We start from the raw sequence: 18,752 nt of genomic DNA, 5'->3' as shown, positions 1-18,752 counted from the left end.
GCACCACTAACGCCAACCATTCCTCCAGGAAGACATCCATGCTCCAGCCTTCTGTCTGTTCTGGGACCCCAACTAGTCGAATATTGTTGATGCGGGAGCAGCTTTCAATTTTTTCTACCTTCTTCTTCAAATGGACCACTTCTTGTTCCAGCCTTTGTAGCCTTGTGGAATGTTCGGACACTGTTGCTCTCAAATGGGCCAGTGTACACTCCCCCTCTGCCACCTGATCCACCAATATCCTATGGTCAGTCCAGGGGAGGCTATTCTCCTGAGTCACTGCATCAATTTTGAGTTCCAGTGCTGTCTTTGTGTCTTTTATGGCTGCTAGAATGTTAGCTGTGTGGTATTCCACGTTTCGGTCTAGTGTGGTCTCCATTGGTTCCTATTCAACTCCAGTGTTGCGCAGTAGGTCCTGCTATGGGACCATGACCACCTTTGGTCCCACCATGGTTTCTCTCACTGACACTCTCTAGTTGTGGATTCCAGTATCCCTCCAGTTTGCCACCACCTAAATCTCTACCTGGAGCCGCCGCTGACAGGTTCTGCCATATATAGATTCAAAATAATACAGAACTGGTCTCTAGTTCCACGTATTCAGCTTCTCTGCAGTTCCTGCAGGCAGAACCCCGAGCCGAAGCACGCCCACTCGATATTCCATATGTCAGTTGATCTGTAGGCATGGGTAAGTATTACTTGCCATCAGTAGTGATTCTCCTTGATCCGATATTGTATAGGGCACCATACCTCGGAGTGGTCCGAAGGTTGAGCCTCTACCAGGCGCGGACAGCATACAAGATGGCGGGAGGCTCCCGAAGCAGATCTGAACCCCACACAAAGTTCCCCCGAGGATTAACTCTGTGATGAGGATGTAAATGTAAATGTAAATGTAAATGTACAGGAATTTATATAGCGCAAATCACCAAGCGGTCTCTAAGCGCTTGCTTAGGGAACCCGTCCTGGTATTTCCCTGTGAGATAACCCGGCAGGGTATCCGCAAGGTGAAAGCCAGGCATCCCGCCGCGAAGGGCCGTTGTGGAGATTAAGCAAGCTATTGCCCAGAGTCGCAGAGTGTGAACCTGTGAATCGAGTAGGCACCGGAGCGAGAATTGTCGAGTCCATGGACATTTTAGGACTCAAGACCCCGCCGAGCCGGGAATTGAACCCTGGTCCTGGGCTGACCTCTGCTCCCAGGTCTGCCTCCTCTAACCAGTGAGCCACACTTCTCCACTGATGTACCGAAGGTGAGCAAGGCCGCCACCACAGTGTTGATTGCATTGTCTCTGTTGCTTAGCCGGGTGGAGGGGAGTGAGGTGGGGGAGCAGTCACTTTGTTTGAGATTCTTCCCCTCAGCCCCACTCACGGCATGGTTCCATGGGCATGTGCATCCCCGCCAATCTCCTCCATACTGCACCCTAATGGGTTCCCAGCATCCTCCACTCATTACCATATCATAATTCACAATAAGTTTGTAGGGGTCACCCCTCTGGTCATCCAGTGTTATGAGCTCCTAGTTGGCAGGTGTGGGAAAGGCATCCTTTTTGCCCTGATCAACCCCATTTTTGACTAGTACTGATGATAACTGACTCTGACTGTGTGTTAGAAATGGGGGTCTCTAGTTGGCAGAGGTAGGTACCTTTGTCCAAATAGGGACCCTTGCTTCTAGTCAGAGTAAGGGGGATACCCACTTTAGATAACCCCTTCTCACCCCCTGGGTAGCTTGGCACAAGCAGACAGATATATCCCAAAGGCAATGTGTAAAATATTTGTACTCAAAACATTAATACAGTGATAACACCGAAAATGGACACCACACCATTTTAGAAAAATAAAGTGTCTTTATATAAACTCAACAAGACCAAAACAACAAAAAGACAAAGTACAAAAAGGTTTCAAGCAACTGGGTCCATAGAAAACTATGGATGAATTATTTCTCACAAAATACCTGTAGATGCGTCCGTCAAAATTCACAAGGCCAAACAGCCCCAGAGATGGGAAGCGTCGAAAACAAAGAGATGTGTCCGTTTCGGAGACAGACCTTGGGGAGACGATGCAACAGTTCTGCTGCACGCAGGAGATGTGATGCGTCGAATCGGTCTGTAGGTGGACTCCAAGACGATTCTGGTCCGTGGGTGATGCCTCGGGAAAACTAGCCGCACAGGTATAATGTGAGGAAATCCGGGATGCGTTGGCGATCGATGCGGCAGCATCGAGCAGTGCTACGTCGGTTTCTTCAGCTGCGATCCCTCGATGCATCGGTTTTTGCAGCCACGACAGGCGCTGCGTTGGTTTCGGCAGATGCGCAGCAAAGCGTGGAGATTCTTCTCGTACAGCAGTGCTGCGTTGGATAAAATAGCTGGTAGAAGTCGATTTGTTCAGTTATTCTTTTCTTCCAGCTCCCAACAGCAGGAGCAACCTCCAGAGGCCCAGAACTGGAAAGGGCAACCCTGTCAGGTTAGAGCTCTCAGCAGCAGAGTTCAGGGGAGCTGGGAGTGAAGTCTTTGTGTCCCTGAGACTGCAGAAAAGGAGGCCAGCACACACAGGCCCTTGGAGATCTTCTTCAAGCAGGTTCAAAGCAGAGTTCCAGTCTTTGTCCTCTCCTTGGCAGAAGCAGAAACTGTAGGCCAACCCCACACAGCAAAGGAGCAGTACTCCCCCTCACAGCTCTTCAGCTCTTGTCCTTGGCAAAGTCTACTCTTGAGTCCAGAAGTAATCTAAAGATCTGGGGTTTCAGGTGTAATACTTATACCCCAAAATGTCATTGTTCTCTTTGTCCAAACCAGTTCTGTCCTCACTGATGCAGTATGACCACAAGGGGTAGAGACAGCATTGTGCAAGGGAGATGGGCCCTATTCAGGTGCAAGGAAAACTCCTCCCACTACTCTAAATTTAGCCACGGTCTATTCAGCTCAGCTCTGAGCCATCCAGGAAGGGCCAGGCATACGTCTACCACCCTCTTCCCCCAGTGGCTGTCTACAGTGAATGCACATCCCCAGCCCCTGTCACTCCAAAACCAGACAGTCAATGCACAAACAGGCAGAGGCACACAGAATGGTTAAAGAAGAAAAAATGCATACTTTCTAAAAGTGCCATTTTCAAACACACAATTTAAAAAACAGCTTTACTAAAAGATGTGTTATACAATTCTGAGTTCAGAAGAGAGCCTAAACTTTATTTCTCTACCTTGTCCCAATGAGAAGTTATACTCGTAAGATTTTACAAAGTATTTCCCATTCTATCCTATGGAACAGATAGCCTTTCAATAGTAAAATTGGCAGAATTTCACTATCAGGACATGTCACACACAGCAGTACATGTCCTACCTTTCACATACACTGCACCCAGCCCAGAGCAGGTACATTGGGCCTACCATAGGGGGCCTTACATGTATTAAAAGGGAAGGTTAGGACCTGGCAAGTGGAGGCACTTTTCAAGTCGACATGGCAGTTAACAGACTGCGCACAGACACTGCAGTGGCAGGTCTGAGATACCTTTTCAGGTCTACTCATGTGGGGTGGCACAATCAGTGCTGCAGGCCCACTAGTAGCATGTGATTTATAGGCCCTGGCACACTCAGTGCACTTTACAAGGGACTTACTGGTAAATCAAATATGCCAATCAGGGAGGACCAATTGTAATCACAATTTACGCAAATAGCACTTGCACTTTGACACTGATCAACAGTGGTAAAGTGCCCAATGCATTTAAGCCAGCAAAAACAAAATCCAGCACCGCATACAAAATACAGGCAGTAAAGGCCAAACGTCAGGAGAAACAACGCCAAAGATGCCAAGTCTAACACTGCGCCATGAGCTCTGCTAACCAGGCCCAGTGCTCTGATCAAAAGGTATATTGTAATGAGGTGTAAGTACAATTCGTACTGGCAACGTATCCGTAAGTCCTAGTATATTGGAGGGCGTGTAGGTTTAGAGGCCAAGCAGATTTCATGCACTTAAGTGTGCACTGCTGTGTTGCCTGCTGTCACTTTAAAAGTCAGCCCTGCTTTGAAAGCTGCTTTTAAATTGAAATTATATAAAAAGTTGACTTTGGATTTAAAGATACTTCCAAAGTATGAAACTACCTTATTTTCAGGGTATTTCCTGTAGGGGCCGACCCGCAACAGCCTGGTCCTGAAAGAGCCAGTGCTTGTCCGACTCCCACCTGCTCCACTCCACCAAGTAGCGTAATTGTGCTGCCTGGAAGTACTTGCGCAGATCCGGTATCCCTAGTCCTCCGGCCTCCGGGGCTAGCGTGGATAGTGCTCTCTTCAGTCTGGGCTTCCGACCCTGCCAGATGAAATGCGAGAGATCTGCCTGCGTTTGTTGGATCCACCCCACAGGTGGCTGAAGCGGAAGTGCCCTGAATAGGTAAAAACCAGCGGCAAAACCGTCATCTTGACCGCAGCAATTCTGCCCAGCCAGGAGAGTGTGCTACGGTTCCAGCGTCCAAGTTCCTCCCGGATCCTTCCTCCCAGAGCGGCATAGTTGGCCTGCACCATGGCTGGCAGGGTGTTGGCCAGCTGGATTCCAAGATATGGCACCCGGTCTGACGACCAGTGCAGGGGAAAAAGATCTTGCAAGTAGGCTTTAGTGGACGGCGTAAGCGACAGATCCCGAGCCACAGATTTATCCACGTTCATCTTAAATCCTGCAATGGCGGCAAAAGTGTCTAATTCCGCAATGCAGGCAGAAAGGGCCGTTCATGGGTTGTCTAAGGACAATATTACATCGTCAGCATAGAGGCTGACGGCATGATGGAAGCCGCCAAACTTCACCCCCGTCACCAGGAGATTCTGCCGTATCCGCTGGGCAAATGGCTCCATATAGGGCAAAGAGCAGGGGTGACAATGGGCACCCCTGCCTTGTACCCCTCTCAATGGTGAAGCTCCGCGAGCTATATCCGTTCACCCGCACTACCACCGTAGGGAATTTATAGCAATTAAATACTAGTGAGCGGAACTTTTCACCAATGCCTACTTTCGCTAGGACCCGCTCTAGGTATGGCCAGTGCACTCGGTCAAATGCCTTTTCGGCGTCGACCGCTAGCATCATCCTCTCTCCGGGTATTCGGGAGGCTTTTTCAATAAGGTGGACGATCCGTTTGGTATTATCCACCGTCTGCCGCCCAGGTACAAACCCGCCTGGTCCGGTTCCACGAGCCCAGGTAAATGGAGGGCCAATCGGGCTGCCAGTATCCCAGTATATAGCTTAGATCTAAGTTTAAGATCGATATCGGCCTATAGGAGCCACACTTGGTCCTGTCCTTCCCTGGCTTGGGATTCACAGTAAGAGATGCCCGCAAAAGATCGGGTGGGATAGCGCCAGGTGTTGAGTTAAACAGGCGGGTGAGGATCGACGCTAGCGTCGTGCAAAATGTCTTGTAGAAAAGGGACGTGTACCGTCTGGCCCAGGGGCTTTGCCATGCTTAAGTTGAGCAATGGCCGAGATCATTTCATCAATGCGAATGTCCCTTTCTAGGTACTCCGCTTGTGAGGGCGCCAGCGAGGGGAGTGTGACCAAGTCTAAATAGTCCGCCGTTGCGGTATCGTCCGGGGGATCCCCAGTGTAAAGATCCGCATAGAACCTGCGGAAGGTTTCTGCAATATGGGCATCTTCTGTGACTAACGTCTCGTCTGACTCAGGAATCTGTTTCACCTGCTGCTGCTGGCGTGCTACTCGGAGTTTATGGGCCAGAAGTCGGCCGCACCTGTCTCCTCCTGTATAGTGTGTCTCAGATGCAGTGCCGCGTACTCTGCACGGTCCATATCCAGGGCCGCTAGAAGTTTCCTCGCTACTTTAAGTTGCTTCCAGATCCTGGGAGCCCCTGCACGCTGGTGCATTTGTTCAAGTTCATGTACCTGCTGGATGAGCTCGTCCCTTTTGTTTTGCCGATCTTTGTTTTCCCCCGAGGAAAGGGCCAAAAACTCCCCTCTAATTACAGCCTTCATTGCCGCCCATTGTGTCGCCAAGGATGTGTCGGTGTTGGCATTGTGCGATAGATATTCATGGATAGCGTCTGTAATGTGCTTCACTACTGTCTTTCGGTGCAGTAAGGTGTCTCTGAGGCGCCAAACCCTAGGTGGACAAGATATCGGCGGTAGACTGAGTGTGGTGGAGACCGGCGCATGGTCCGACAAGGAGATTACTCCCCTCTCCGTTGCCGTAGCTAAGGCGCACACCGGCTCTGTGACCAGGAGATGGTCTAGTCGCGCGAATGTTTTATGTGCATTGGAATAGTAAGAATATTCCCTGCCCGTGGGGTGCGCGCGGCGCCAGAGGTCGTGAAGACCCAATTCCGCCATCTGTTCCTTACACCCAGTGGAGAATGCCCCTGCTTGTGGAGCACGTTGCGCGGACCTGTCCAGGAGTGTGTCAAAGACCATATTGAAATCCCCTCCCAGGATGATGTGTCTATCTGGTGTGGCTGTAATGTCCATCAAGGCTGATCTTAGGAAGCGTTCCTGCTGCTCGTTAGGGCTATATAAGGATCCAATCGTAAATGCTAGCCCTCCTATCCTGAATCTGTATGCCAACAACCTCCCCTTCTGTTCCGCACACTTGTATAATACCTCTCCTCTAAAATGCCTCGCCACTAGAATCGCCACCCCTGCTGTCTTGGTGGTGCTAGATGAGAAAAATTGCGTTGGGAATTTGTGAGAGCGCAGCCGATGGCAGTCACGAGATAGCAGGTGAGTTTCTTTTAGCAGGCAGATGTCTGCGTGAGTGCTTTCTAAGTGGGAAAATACTGCACGCAGCTTAACTGGGTTATTTAGGCCCCGCACATTCAGGGTCAAAACCTTAATGGTCGTGGCTGGCATTTAAACTGATGTGAAGCAGGGGCATTTTAAAAGATGTTTTATATTACCTAGCCAGAGAAAATTGCCAATTTCGTTTTTCCCCATTGAAGTATTTTAGCTCCATACGCTAACATAGGCATACATTAATAAAGTATAACTATTGACAGGAGTGAGCTAAAATAATATTTCAAGGACTTAAAAGATTGGTAATCATAACTCCAACACAGTGGCGGTTGGTGGTATTAAAAAACAATGAGGCGCTACATATATTTACATTACATACATAACACAGTTACATCAAACACATTACAATAAAAAATGTAAAAAGAGAAAATTAAAGTTCCACCAAACTTATCCTGCAGCACGTCCTCAATGCTCTTCAGTCCCAGGCTCGATACTCCTTCGAGTGAGAGGCGACATCACATAGCCAACTACCTTTTTCAATCCAGACGATGCTCTCATTTAGCATCAGTGAAGCGTCTGGATTGGCTGGAGCAGGCTGCCTCAGTGCTCCGGAATGATTCAGAAAAGGGGGTGGTGATGAACAGAGTGCCTGAATTAAGCAGACCACTCTTACCCAGTCCAAAGATCAGGGCTTGATCCATCACCGTTTTTTAGCTCACTGCACCATCCCAGCTCAGAACTTGGCTATATGCAAATTAGTCTGTTCCTGTCCCAGTGCATGATGGGAACAGGGCAAACCAAACTACCAAGCCAATTCTTATACTGGGAAGGAAACAAGCTTCCGGGGACCGGTTTCTGCCATTTCAGGCGTCGTCGGCCCGGCTTGCTTGAATCCTGATGGTGCAATGAGCAAGGGACTCACATCTGAGTATACCCTTCCACGCATATGGTGGACAAAATGATTCAGAAAAGGGGGTGGTGATGAACAGAGTGCCTGAATTAAGCAGACCACTCTTACCCAGTCCAAAGATCAGGGCTTGATCCATCACCGTTTTTTAGCTCACTGCACCATCCCAGCTCAGAACTTGGCTATATGCAAATTAGTCTGTTCCTGTCCCAGTGCATGATGGGAACAGGGCAAACCAAACTACCAAGCCAATTCTTATACTGGGAAGGAAACAAGCTTCCGGGGACCGGTTTCTGCCATTTCAGGCGTCGTCGGCCCGGCTTGCTTGAATCCTGATGGTGCAATGAGCAAGGGACTCACATCTGAGTATACCCTTCCACGCATATGGTGGACAAAATGATTCAGAAAAGGGGGTGGTGATGAACAGAGTGCCTGAATTAAGCAGACCACTCGTACCCAGTCCAAAGATCAGGGCTTGATCCATCACCGGTTTCTAGCTCACTGTACCATCCCAGCTCAGAACTTGGCTATATGCAAATTAGTCTGTTCCTGTCCCAGTGCATGATGGGAACAGGGCAAACCAAACTACCAAGCCAATTCTTATACTGGGAAGGAAACAAGCTTCCGGGGACCGGTTTCTGCCATTTCAGGCGTCGTCGGCCCGGCTTGCTTGAATCCTGATGGTGCAATGAGCAAGGGACTCACATCTGAGTATACCCTTCCACGCATATGGTGGACAAAATGATTCAGAAAAGGGGGTGGTGATGAACAGAGTGCCTGAATTAAGCAGACCACTCTTACCCAGTCCAAAGATCAGGGCTTGATCCATCACCGTTTTTTAGCTCACTGCACCATCCCAGCTCAGAACTTGGCTATATGCAAATTAGTCTGTTCCTGTCCCGGTGCATGATGGGAACAGGGCAAACCAAACTACCAAGCCAATTCTTATACTGGGAAGGAAACAAGCTTCCAGGGACCGGTTTCTGCCATTTCAGGCGTTGTCGGCCCGGCTTGCTTGAATCCTGATGGTGCAATGAGCAAGGGACTCACATCTGAGTATACCCTTCCACGCATATGGTGGACAAAATGATTCAGAAAAGGGGGTGGTGATGAACAGAGTGCCTGAATTAAGCAGACCACTCTTACCCAGTCCAAAGATCAGGGCTTGATCCATCACCGTTTCTTAGCTCACTGCACCATCCCAGCTCAGAACTTGGCTATATGCAAATTAGTCTGTTCCTGTCCCAGTGCATGATGGGAACAGGGCAAACCAAACTACCAAGCCAATTCTTATACTGGGAAGGAAACAAGCTTCCGGGGACCGGTTTCTGCCATTTCAGGCGTCGTCGGCCCGGCTTGCTTGAATCCTGATGGTGCAATGAGCAAGGGACTCACATCTGAGTATACCCTTCCACGCATATGGTGGACAAAATGATTCAGAAAAGGGGGTGGTGATGAACAGAGTGCCTGAATTAAGCAGACCACTCTTACCCAGTCCAAAGATCAGGGCTTGATCCATCACCGTTTTTTAGCTCACTGCACCATCCCAGCTCAGAACTTGGCTATATGCAAATTAGTCTGTTCCTGTCCCAGTGCATGATGGGAACAGGGCAAACCAAACTACCAAGCCAATTCTTATAATGGGAAGGAAACAAGCTTCCGCGGACCGGTTTGTGCCATTTCAGGCGTCGTCGGCCCGGCTTGCTTGAATCCTGATGGTGCAATGAGCAAGGGACTCACATCTGAGTATACCCTTCCACGCATATGGTGGACAAAATGATTCAGAAAAGGGGGTGGTGATGAACAGAGTGCCTGAATTAAGCAGACCACTCTTACCCAGTCCAAAGATCAGGGCTTGACCCATCACCGTTTTTTAGCTCACTGCACCATCCCAGCTCAGAACTTGGCTATATGCAAATTAGTCTGTTCCTGTCCCAGTGCATGATGGGAACAGGGCAAACCAAACTACCAAGCCAGTTCTTATACTGGGAAGGAAACAAGCTTCCGGGGACCGGTTTCTGCCATTTCAGGCGTCGTCGGCCCGGCTTGCTTGAATCCTGATGGTGCAATGAGCAAGGGACTCACATCTGAGTATACCCTTCCACGCATATGGTGGACAAAATGATTCAGAAAGGGGGTGGTGATGAACAGAGTGCCTGAATTAAGCAGACCACTCTTACCCAGTCCAAAGATCAGGGCTTGATCCATCACCGTTTTTTAGCTCACTGCACCATCCCAGCTCAGAACTTGGCTATATGCAAATTAGTCTGTTCCTGTCCCAGTGCATGATGGGAACAGGGCAAACCAAACTACCAAGCCAATTCTTATACTGGGAAGGAAACAAGCTTCCGGGGACCGGTTTCTGCCATTTCAGGCGTCGTCGGCCCGGCTTGCTTGAATCCTGATGGTGCAATGAGCAAGGGACTCACATCTGAGTATACCCTTCCACGCATATGGTGGACAAAATGATTCAGAAAAGGGGGTGGTGATGAACAGAGCGCCTGAATTAAGCAGACAACTCTTACCCAGTCCAAAGATCAGGGCTTGATCCATCACCGTTTTTTAGCTCACTGCACCATCCCAGCTCAGAACTTGGCTATATGCAAATTAGTCTGTTCCTGTCCCAGTGCATGATGGGAACAGGGCAAACCAAACTACCAAGCCAATTCTTATACTGGGAAGGAAACAAGCTTCCGGGGACCGGTTTCTGCCATTTCAGGCGTCGTCGGCCCGGCTTGCTTGAATCCTGATGGTGCAATGAGCAAGGGACTCACATCTGAGTATACCCTTCCACGCATATGGTGGACAAAATGATTCAGAAAAGGGGGTGGTGATGAACAGAGTGCCTGAATTAAGCAGACCACTCTTACCCAGTCCAAAGATCAGGGCTTGATCCATCACCGTTTTTTAGCTCACTGCACCATCCCAGCTCAGAACTTGGCTATATGCAAATTAGTCTGTTCCTGTCCCAGTGCATGATGGGAAAAGGGCAAACCAAACTACCAAGCCAATTCTTATACTGGGAAGGAAACAAGCTTCCGGGGACCGGTTTCTGCCATTTCAGGCGTCGTCGGCCCGGCTTGCTTGAATCCTGATGGTGCAATGAGCAAGGGACTCACATCTGAGTATACCCTTCCACGCATATGGTGGACAAAATGATTCAGAAAAGAATCATTTTGTCCACCATAAGCGTGGAAGGGTATACTCAGACATGAGTCCCTTGCTCACTGCTCCATCAGGATTCAAGCAAGCCGGGCCGACGACGCCTGAAATGGCAGAAACCGGTCCCCGGAAGCTTGTCTCCTTTCTGGTGAAGAATTGGCTTGGTAGTTTGGTCTGCCCTGTTCCCATGATGCACTGGGTCAGGGACAGACTAATTTGCATATAGCCAGGTTCTGAGCTGGGATGGGGCAGTGAGCTAAATAACGGTGATGGATCAAGCCCTGATCTTTGGACTGGGTAAGAGTGGTCTGCTTAATTCAGACACTCTGTTCATCACCACCCCCTTTTCTGAATCATTTTGTCCACCATAAGCGTGGAAGGGTATACTCAGACATGAGTCCCTTGCTCACTGCTCCATCAGGATTCAAGCAAGCCGGGCCGACGACGCCTGAAATGGCAGAAACCGGTCCCCGGAAGCTTGTCTCCTTTCTGGTGAAGAATTGGCTTGGTAGTTTGGTCTGCCCTGTTCCCATGATGCACTGGGTCAGGGACAGACTAATTTGCATATAGCCAGGTTCTGAGCTGGGATGGGGCAGTGAGTTAAATAACGGTGATGGATCAAGCCCTGATCTTTGGACTGGGTAAGAGTGGTCTGCTTAATTCAGACACTCTGTTCATCACCACCCCCTTTTCTGAATCATTTTGTCCACCATAAGCGTGGAAGGGTATACTCAGACAATAGTCCCTTGCTCACTGCTCCATCAGGATTCAAGCAAGCCGGGCCGACGACGCCTGAAATGGCAGAAACCGGTCCCCGGAAGCTTGTCTCCTTTCTGGTGAAGAATTGGCTTGGTAGTTTGGTCTGCCCTGTTCCCATGATGCACTGGGTCAGGGACAGACTAATTTGCATATAGCCAGGTTCTGAGCTGGGATGGGGCAGTGAGCTAAATAACGGTGATGGATCAAGCCCTGATCTTTGGACTGGGTAAGAGTGGTCTGCTTAATTCAGACACTCTGTTCATCACCACCCCCTTTTCTGAATCATTTTGTCCACCATAAGCGTGGAAGGGTATACTCAGACATGAGTCCCTTGCTCACTGCTCCATCAGGATTCAAGCAAGCCGGGCCGACGACGCCTGAAATGGCAGAAACCGGTCCCAGGAAGCTTGTCTCCTTTCTGGTGAAGAATTGGCTTGGTAGTTTGGTCTGCCCTGTTCCCATGATGCACTGGGTCAGGGACAGACTAATTTGCATATAGCCAGGTTCTGAGCTGGGATGGGGCAGTGAGCTAAATAACGGTGATGGATCAAGCCCTGATCTTTGGACTGGGTAAGAGTGGTCTGCTTAATTCAGACACTCTGTTCATCACCACCCCCTTTTCTGAATCATTTTGTCCACCATAAGCGTGGAAGGGTATACTCAGACATGAGTCCCTTGCTCACTGCTCCATCAGGATTCAAGCAAGCCGGGCCGACGACGCCTGAAATGGCAGAAACCGGTCCCCGGTAGCTTGTCTCCTTTCTGGTGAAGAATTGGCTTGGTAGTTTGGTCTGCCCTGTTCCCATGATGCACTGGGTCAGGGACAGACTAATTTGCATATAGCCAGGTTCTGAGCTGGGATGGGGCAGTGAGCTAAATAACGGTGATGGATCAAGCCCTGATCTTTGGACTGGGTAAGAGTGGTCTGCTTAATTCAGACACTCTGTTCATCACCACCCCCTTTTCTGAATCATTTTGTCCACCATAAGCGTGGAAGGGTATACTCAGACATGAGTCCCTTGCTCACTGCTCCATCAGGATTCAAGCAAGCCGGGCCGACGACGCCTGAAATGGCAGAAACCGGTCCCCGGAAGCTTGTCTCCTTTCTGGTGAAGAATTGGCTTGGTAGTTTGGTCTGCCCTGTTCCCATGATGCACTGGGTCAGGGACAGACTAATTTGCATATAGCCAGGTTCTGAGCTGGGATGGGGCAGTGAGCTAAATAACGGTGATGGATCAAGCCCTGATCTTTGGACTGGGTAAGAGTGGTCTGCTTAATTCAGACACTCTGTTCATCACCACCCCCTTTTCTGAATCATTTTGTCCACCATAAGCGTGGAAGGGTATACTCAGACAATAGTCCCTTGCTCACTGCTCCATCAGGATTCAAGCAAGCCGGGCCGACGACGCCTGAAATGGCAGAAACCGGTCCCCGGAAGCTTGTCTCCTTTCTGGTGAAGAATTGGCTTGGTAGTTTGGTCTGCCCTGTTCCCATGATGCACTGGGTCAGGGACAGACTAATTTGCATATAGCCAGGTTCTGAGCTGGGATGGGGCAGTGAGCTAAATAACGGTGATGGATCAAGCCCTGATCTTTGGACTGGGTAAGAGTGGTCTGCTTAATTCAGACACTCTGTTCATCACCACCCCCTTTTCTGAATCAGTGCTCCGGAAGGCACTGGAGACTTGTGCCTTCTCTCTAACCCAGCTGTCTAAGGCAACTGGGTTGGAGAGTTTGAATTGTGCATGTCCGTTTGGCTGCAGCACGGTGGCCAGCCAAGCCGACATGCACAATTCAAAACGAAAGGGCCACTCGTCACTGCTGCCAATCAGCAGCAATGACACACTGGCCCCACCCAGCTCTCTCCATTCGGCAGAAGGCTGGCAAAAAAAAAAGGTAATCAAATTATTTTTATTACCATTTTATTTTGCCAGCTTTCTAAACAGCAGTGGGGGTGGGGGGCGACGCTCCTCCGCTCAGACGGAGGATTCGCCACTGCTTCAAAAATGTGCCATTATTACATTTATCATAACCACTACAAAGAAGAAGTTATAGAAATGTATTTTCTGTTAGCTAAAATCCAGCATTCTAGCAGCCTCTCCTGATTGGCCAGTCTTGACAGGCTGAGACAAACTGCTTTGATGAGGTGATAAGTGTCCTGTATAGAGACAAGGGTTACCTGGTGAGGGTAAATCTGCAGCTGCAGAGAACAGGCCAGGAAGGGGGCTGGGTAAACAAACTGATCTTAAAAGAGAGCAGGACAGTAAGGCTGCAATCCAGGCCTATGCCCTCTTCCTGTACCCCCCAGCCAGATGGGAGACCCAGGAATGGAAGTTGCAAGTCTGGAGAGGGCAGTGGCGGCTCTTCCGCTAAGGAGGAAGAGCGTTGCCTCACTGCAGAAAAATAAAATGACAATAACATATCGTTATTGTCATTTTATTTTTCCTATTGCCTGTGTGCAATGTGGGGCGGAGCTGTCCAGAGCAGGGGATGAGTGCTGTACACTCCCTAAGTGCGCATAAACTGTTTGGCCGGCCCTCTCGGGCCGACCAAACAGTTCATGCACACTTTGCATGTTCCTACCAGGCTGCATTACAAAGCCTAGTCAGGAACATGCACAGGCTCCCTGTTTGAGTCTGAGTGCCGATCCACAGCACTCAGACCAATCACAATGCTGCAAGATTGGCTCAGGGGAGCCTGTCTGCCCGGGTGGTTCCTGCGGCAGCCGCCGGGACAGATAAGGACGGAGGAGAGGCGGCGGCCGGCCGTTAAAGTTAAGTCTTTTTGTTTATAACATTCCTCCCCTCTTCCCCCCACCCCTGTCCTTTAGCAGCCGCTACTGGGAAAGGGAGTGTTAGGGGAAATTAGCCCCACCAATAGGTTGGCTTAGCCAGATCCTCATCCCAAGGAGAAAGTTTCTCCATTTTGAATTTGAAAATACAGTGCTTTTTGGAACAATAATATGCCACACTTTGGAGGAAGCTGTCTACTTTTGGGTGGCACCTTGCACCTGATTGGCCAGGGGTCCCCTCCTGCTTGTCGCCCCAGAACACTGGATAAATATCGGAGAGCTGCATACCACTCAGATACCCTGCCTGGAACTATGAGATGGACTGCCCTGCTGAAACCCTGGCCTGCACCAAGAGGACTGCACTCTGAATTACTGCGCCTGCTGCACACTAAGGAACTGCAGCCCTAAGGACTTTGCCTTGCTTCAAAAAGAGAAGGAATGTACTCCCTAAAAGCAACATGTTAAAAGACTCCACCTGCATCATCTCCAGCAGGAAGAACCCAGCTGACCACCTGCAGCTGGTTTTTAAAGGATTTGGCCAGGTGCATTGTGGGTAAAGTAGTCCCACCATCTGAGGAGCCACTCAGAGACTCTGGAATCTTGGATGTTGTTTGTGGACACTTTGAACCCCCAAAAGGAACTTCAGGATGCACCTCCTGAAGTTTGGAGAGGTTTTGTGAAAAAACTCCATAAGGTGACCGACTCGACGTCGGGAGTCAAACTGTTAAACTGCGACCCGGCTTGGATTTCAGGTTCGTCCCACCGAAAGCTCTGAAGCTCAAGACTTCCAGGAGTTGACCGAGGGCTCCTGCGGAAACCAGACCGACGAAGCCGCTGCAAATCTTTCCGGCTGGAGAGGCCCACTTGACATCGAGAGAAGGCCTCCTTGGTGTATCTCACCAGGGCTCCATTGTGGTTGGCTTCAAACTTTGACTTTGTCCCGGTCAAGTGCGACTAGATGTCCCAATTTGGCACTCTTGGTTTTTAAGCACTAGAAAGTGTTTATCCTTTAAAAATTCATATATCAAGTTCCCTACATTGGATTTGATTACTTTTGGTTTCATTTTAATATTAAATGTCTTTCCTATTGTTACGAATAGGTCATGGATTTTTATTGTGTGTTGTGTCTTATTTATTTATTTAGAGTATTGGTGTTTTTAAATGCTTTACACACCTGTCTCCTAAGTTAAGTCTGCCTGCTAGTTACCAGCTACAAAGGGTTGAGCAAGGGAATAATTTATTGAGACCTTATCTGGACCGTATATTGGGTTGGTGGCTTTATTGCTCGTGTTAGGTGCATACTTACCCCTACTAACAACCTACCTTCCAACATCAGACCACACCTCTATGATCCTTACCAACAAAACCCCAGTCCTCACAAATGTTGTATATGCACTCAGATCCCCATACTGCACTCACCAGGTGCCTCGAGGTCCACTGTCCCCTCAGCAGGTCTCTATCTCTCTTCTCGCTGTCAATGGGGCAGAGATATTGTAGACAGGCATGCAGATCCAGTCGGCGACTCTTGCGGGGCCTCGTGCCCCGCCACTTTGGTTTCCACTTCTGAGCTGCAACCCCCTAGGTCCCAGTCTTTCCACAGGTCACCCGGCAGTCCACTCCACTGCCTTACAATACACCCATGGCCCAGATCAGTGCTGTGTTGGGCAACTCCTAGGCCTCTCTGCTTGTAGGGCTCCATTTACTCCCCCGCAACTCTATGGTCACAGAGAGCAGGTTCGGACATAATTCCTTGTGTGTTGATGACGAAAACCCCTGGGGCAAGCCCGTACGCAGCGCAGATTCTCCTATTTTTATCATCAGGCCGCCACCTTGGGCGCGGTCGGTTTGCGCCTGTGTCTCCTGGGGGGTTTCCTTGTACTCCTCACGACCTGATTCACAGGGAGCAGTTCTGGCCGCAGATTCTCGGCAGACAAATGGTAAGTTCTCCCAGGGCTGGTCCGTCACCTCTTCAATTGTTTTACAAACTCACATCTGTGCTTCCAATGTGGGTGCAGTCGTGACCTACAGGCTTTGTGGAAGCCCGAAAAACTCTTCTAGCCATTCGGGGCCACCGCCACTCCAAACGCTGCAAGGGGCCCCTCCTGCCATATGGGCAAGCTCCTGACCGGTTCCAGGTCGGGCGGTCCCAGGATTATTGCTTTCTCAGGCCAAGGGCACCAGAGCTGAGGTATCAAACAGCCATATCCATGCTGGCCTTGGCCACACACCCTCAGCTTGATTCTAGCAATGAGGCTAGAAGCTTGATGTCCTGTGACCTGACCTGGAGAAGTGTGGCTCACTGGTTAGAGGAGGCAGACCTGGAAGCAGAGGTCAGCCTGGGACCAGGGTTCAATTCCCGGCTCGGAGGGGTCTTGAGTCCTAAAATGTCCATGGACTCGACAATTCTCGCTCTGGTGCCTACTCGATTCAAGGGTTCACACTCTGCGACTCTGGGCAATAGCTTGCTTAATCTCCACAACGGCCCCTCGCGGCGGGATGCCTGGCTTTCACCTTGCGGATACCCTGCCGGGGTTATCTCCCAGGGGAATACCAGGACGGGTTCCCTAAGCAAGCGCTTAGAAACCGCTCGGTGATTTGCGCTATATAAATTCCTGTACATTTACATTTACATTTACCTTTCTGGATACATACCTGACCTTTGTTGGTGGATGTGGTGTTGTGGGCAAAATGTAATCATCCCTGGATAGACAGAGAGTCGGAATAAGGTGAGTGATGGATGACATTTTGTGGGGACTGGCCTAATTTTAAGTATTGATGGCAAGGTGTGTATTTCCCCTTTTCTTCCCCCTTACCACCAGATTTTGCAGGGTTACGTTTTGAGCTGCTGAAGCAAAATTCCGGGATGGACGCATATCTGTATTGGTGCTGGAGGTAACCCCTTCCTGGGTCAAACAAGTCAGTAAACAAATGCAGGAGCATTTAGCCTGCAGTCTGGTGCAGAGCCCCATGGATATGAGTGTCAAACTACTCCAATTTTGCATTTCATTTATCTATATATATAAAAACGAAAGTATGTCTGTCTGTTTGTCCTTTATGCATTACTACACCATTCATCCGATCGGCATGAAACTTTGGGAAGTTGTTGAGTACACTCTCGCGAAGGTTTCTGGCAAAAAAATTGTTAAAAGTTGTTGAGTACACTCTCGCGAAGGTTTCTGGCAAAAAAAAAAAAAAAAATGTGTTAAATATCGGCCCCCCGGCTCCCAGGGCCCTCATAATCTTTCCAATACTGAACGTTTACAATTTCCGGTGTGACTCGCTTTTGCAATGACCATCAACAAAGCACAAGGACAATCGCTGCAAGTGTGTGGACTAGATTTGGAGAATCCGCGCTTCTCACATGGACAACTGTATGTGGCCAGCTCACGCGTCGGAACACCTTCTGATTTATTCGTGTACGCACCAGATGGAAAAACAAAAAATACCGTGTATCCACAAGCACTCGAATAAATAAACAGAATTAAAACAACACTTAAAATGTTTTCCATATTAAAATGAATAAGTTTCAATAAAAATGACACAATGTAAATTAAATGTTATCATAACAAGTTTCCTTAAATTTCCTTTCTTCTGAGATCGCAGCAACGCGCGACGGGTAAGCTAGTGTCATATATTAATTTATGTGGCATAGAGTTGAGGCACGTCTATGGGCATTCATTATCAAAGTGTCATGTGCAATAATTAATTGACAGGCACTGCCATTGCTCAAATGTGGACATGTACGCTAGAAGTGTGCTATGCGCCCTTCCACACACACAACAATGAGATGGAGGCTTGCCTTCAACACACAACACACTAACAAATACATACTATTTATAGCAATTACACAATGAAATATCAGGGTTTAAAACACTACAAAGCTGGGTAAGCTCTTCCTGGGATCTCCCTTGCCTTCTGAGTGAGTGTCTTCGCATCTTTCAGGGACCATGTGTTGAGGGAGTAGTCAGAAAATGAATATAGTCTCCACTTTGAACTAAAGCGCTGTTGCCACCAAGCAAACAAAGTTAGTGAGCCACACTCTCCCTAGAACAGCTTCCTTGTCTCTTCCTTCTATGCATCTATCCATTCATCCTTTCACCCTTCCATCCACCTGCTGATATCCACTATTTCACCTTTATAGTTTCTTATCCATCATTCTTTCATCCACCATCCAATCTTTCCACATTCCATCCATTCACCCATCCCCTCTGCCATCCATCTACTCTGCTATCCATCCATCTACTCTCTCATCTTTAGACCATCCACTTTACCATCCATGCATTCACTCTGCCATCCATCCACTGTGCTATCCTTCCATCTAAACACTCTGCCATCCATCCACCCTAAACTAAGCCATACCTCTATCTAGCTATCCATCCACTGTTCCACCCATCCTTTCTGTCATTCATCCATCCCCTCTGACATTCATCCATCCAT

This window comes from Lissotriton helveticus, chromosome 8 (genome assembly GCF_964261635.1).
Source record: "Lissotriton helveticus chromosome 8, aLisHel1.1, whole genome shotgun sequence".
In the NCBI taxonomy this organism is placed as follows: Eukaryota; Metazoa; Chordata; class Amphibia; order Caudata; family Salamandridae; genus Lissotriton; species Lissotriton helveticus.
The sequence above is the reverse complement of the archived record's forward strand: the minus strand, read 5'-3'. Positions refer to the sequence as shown.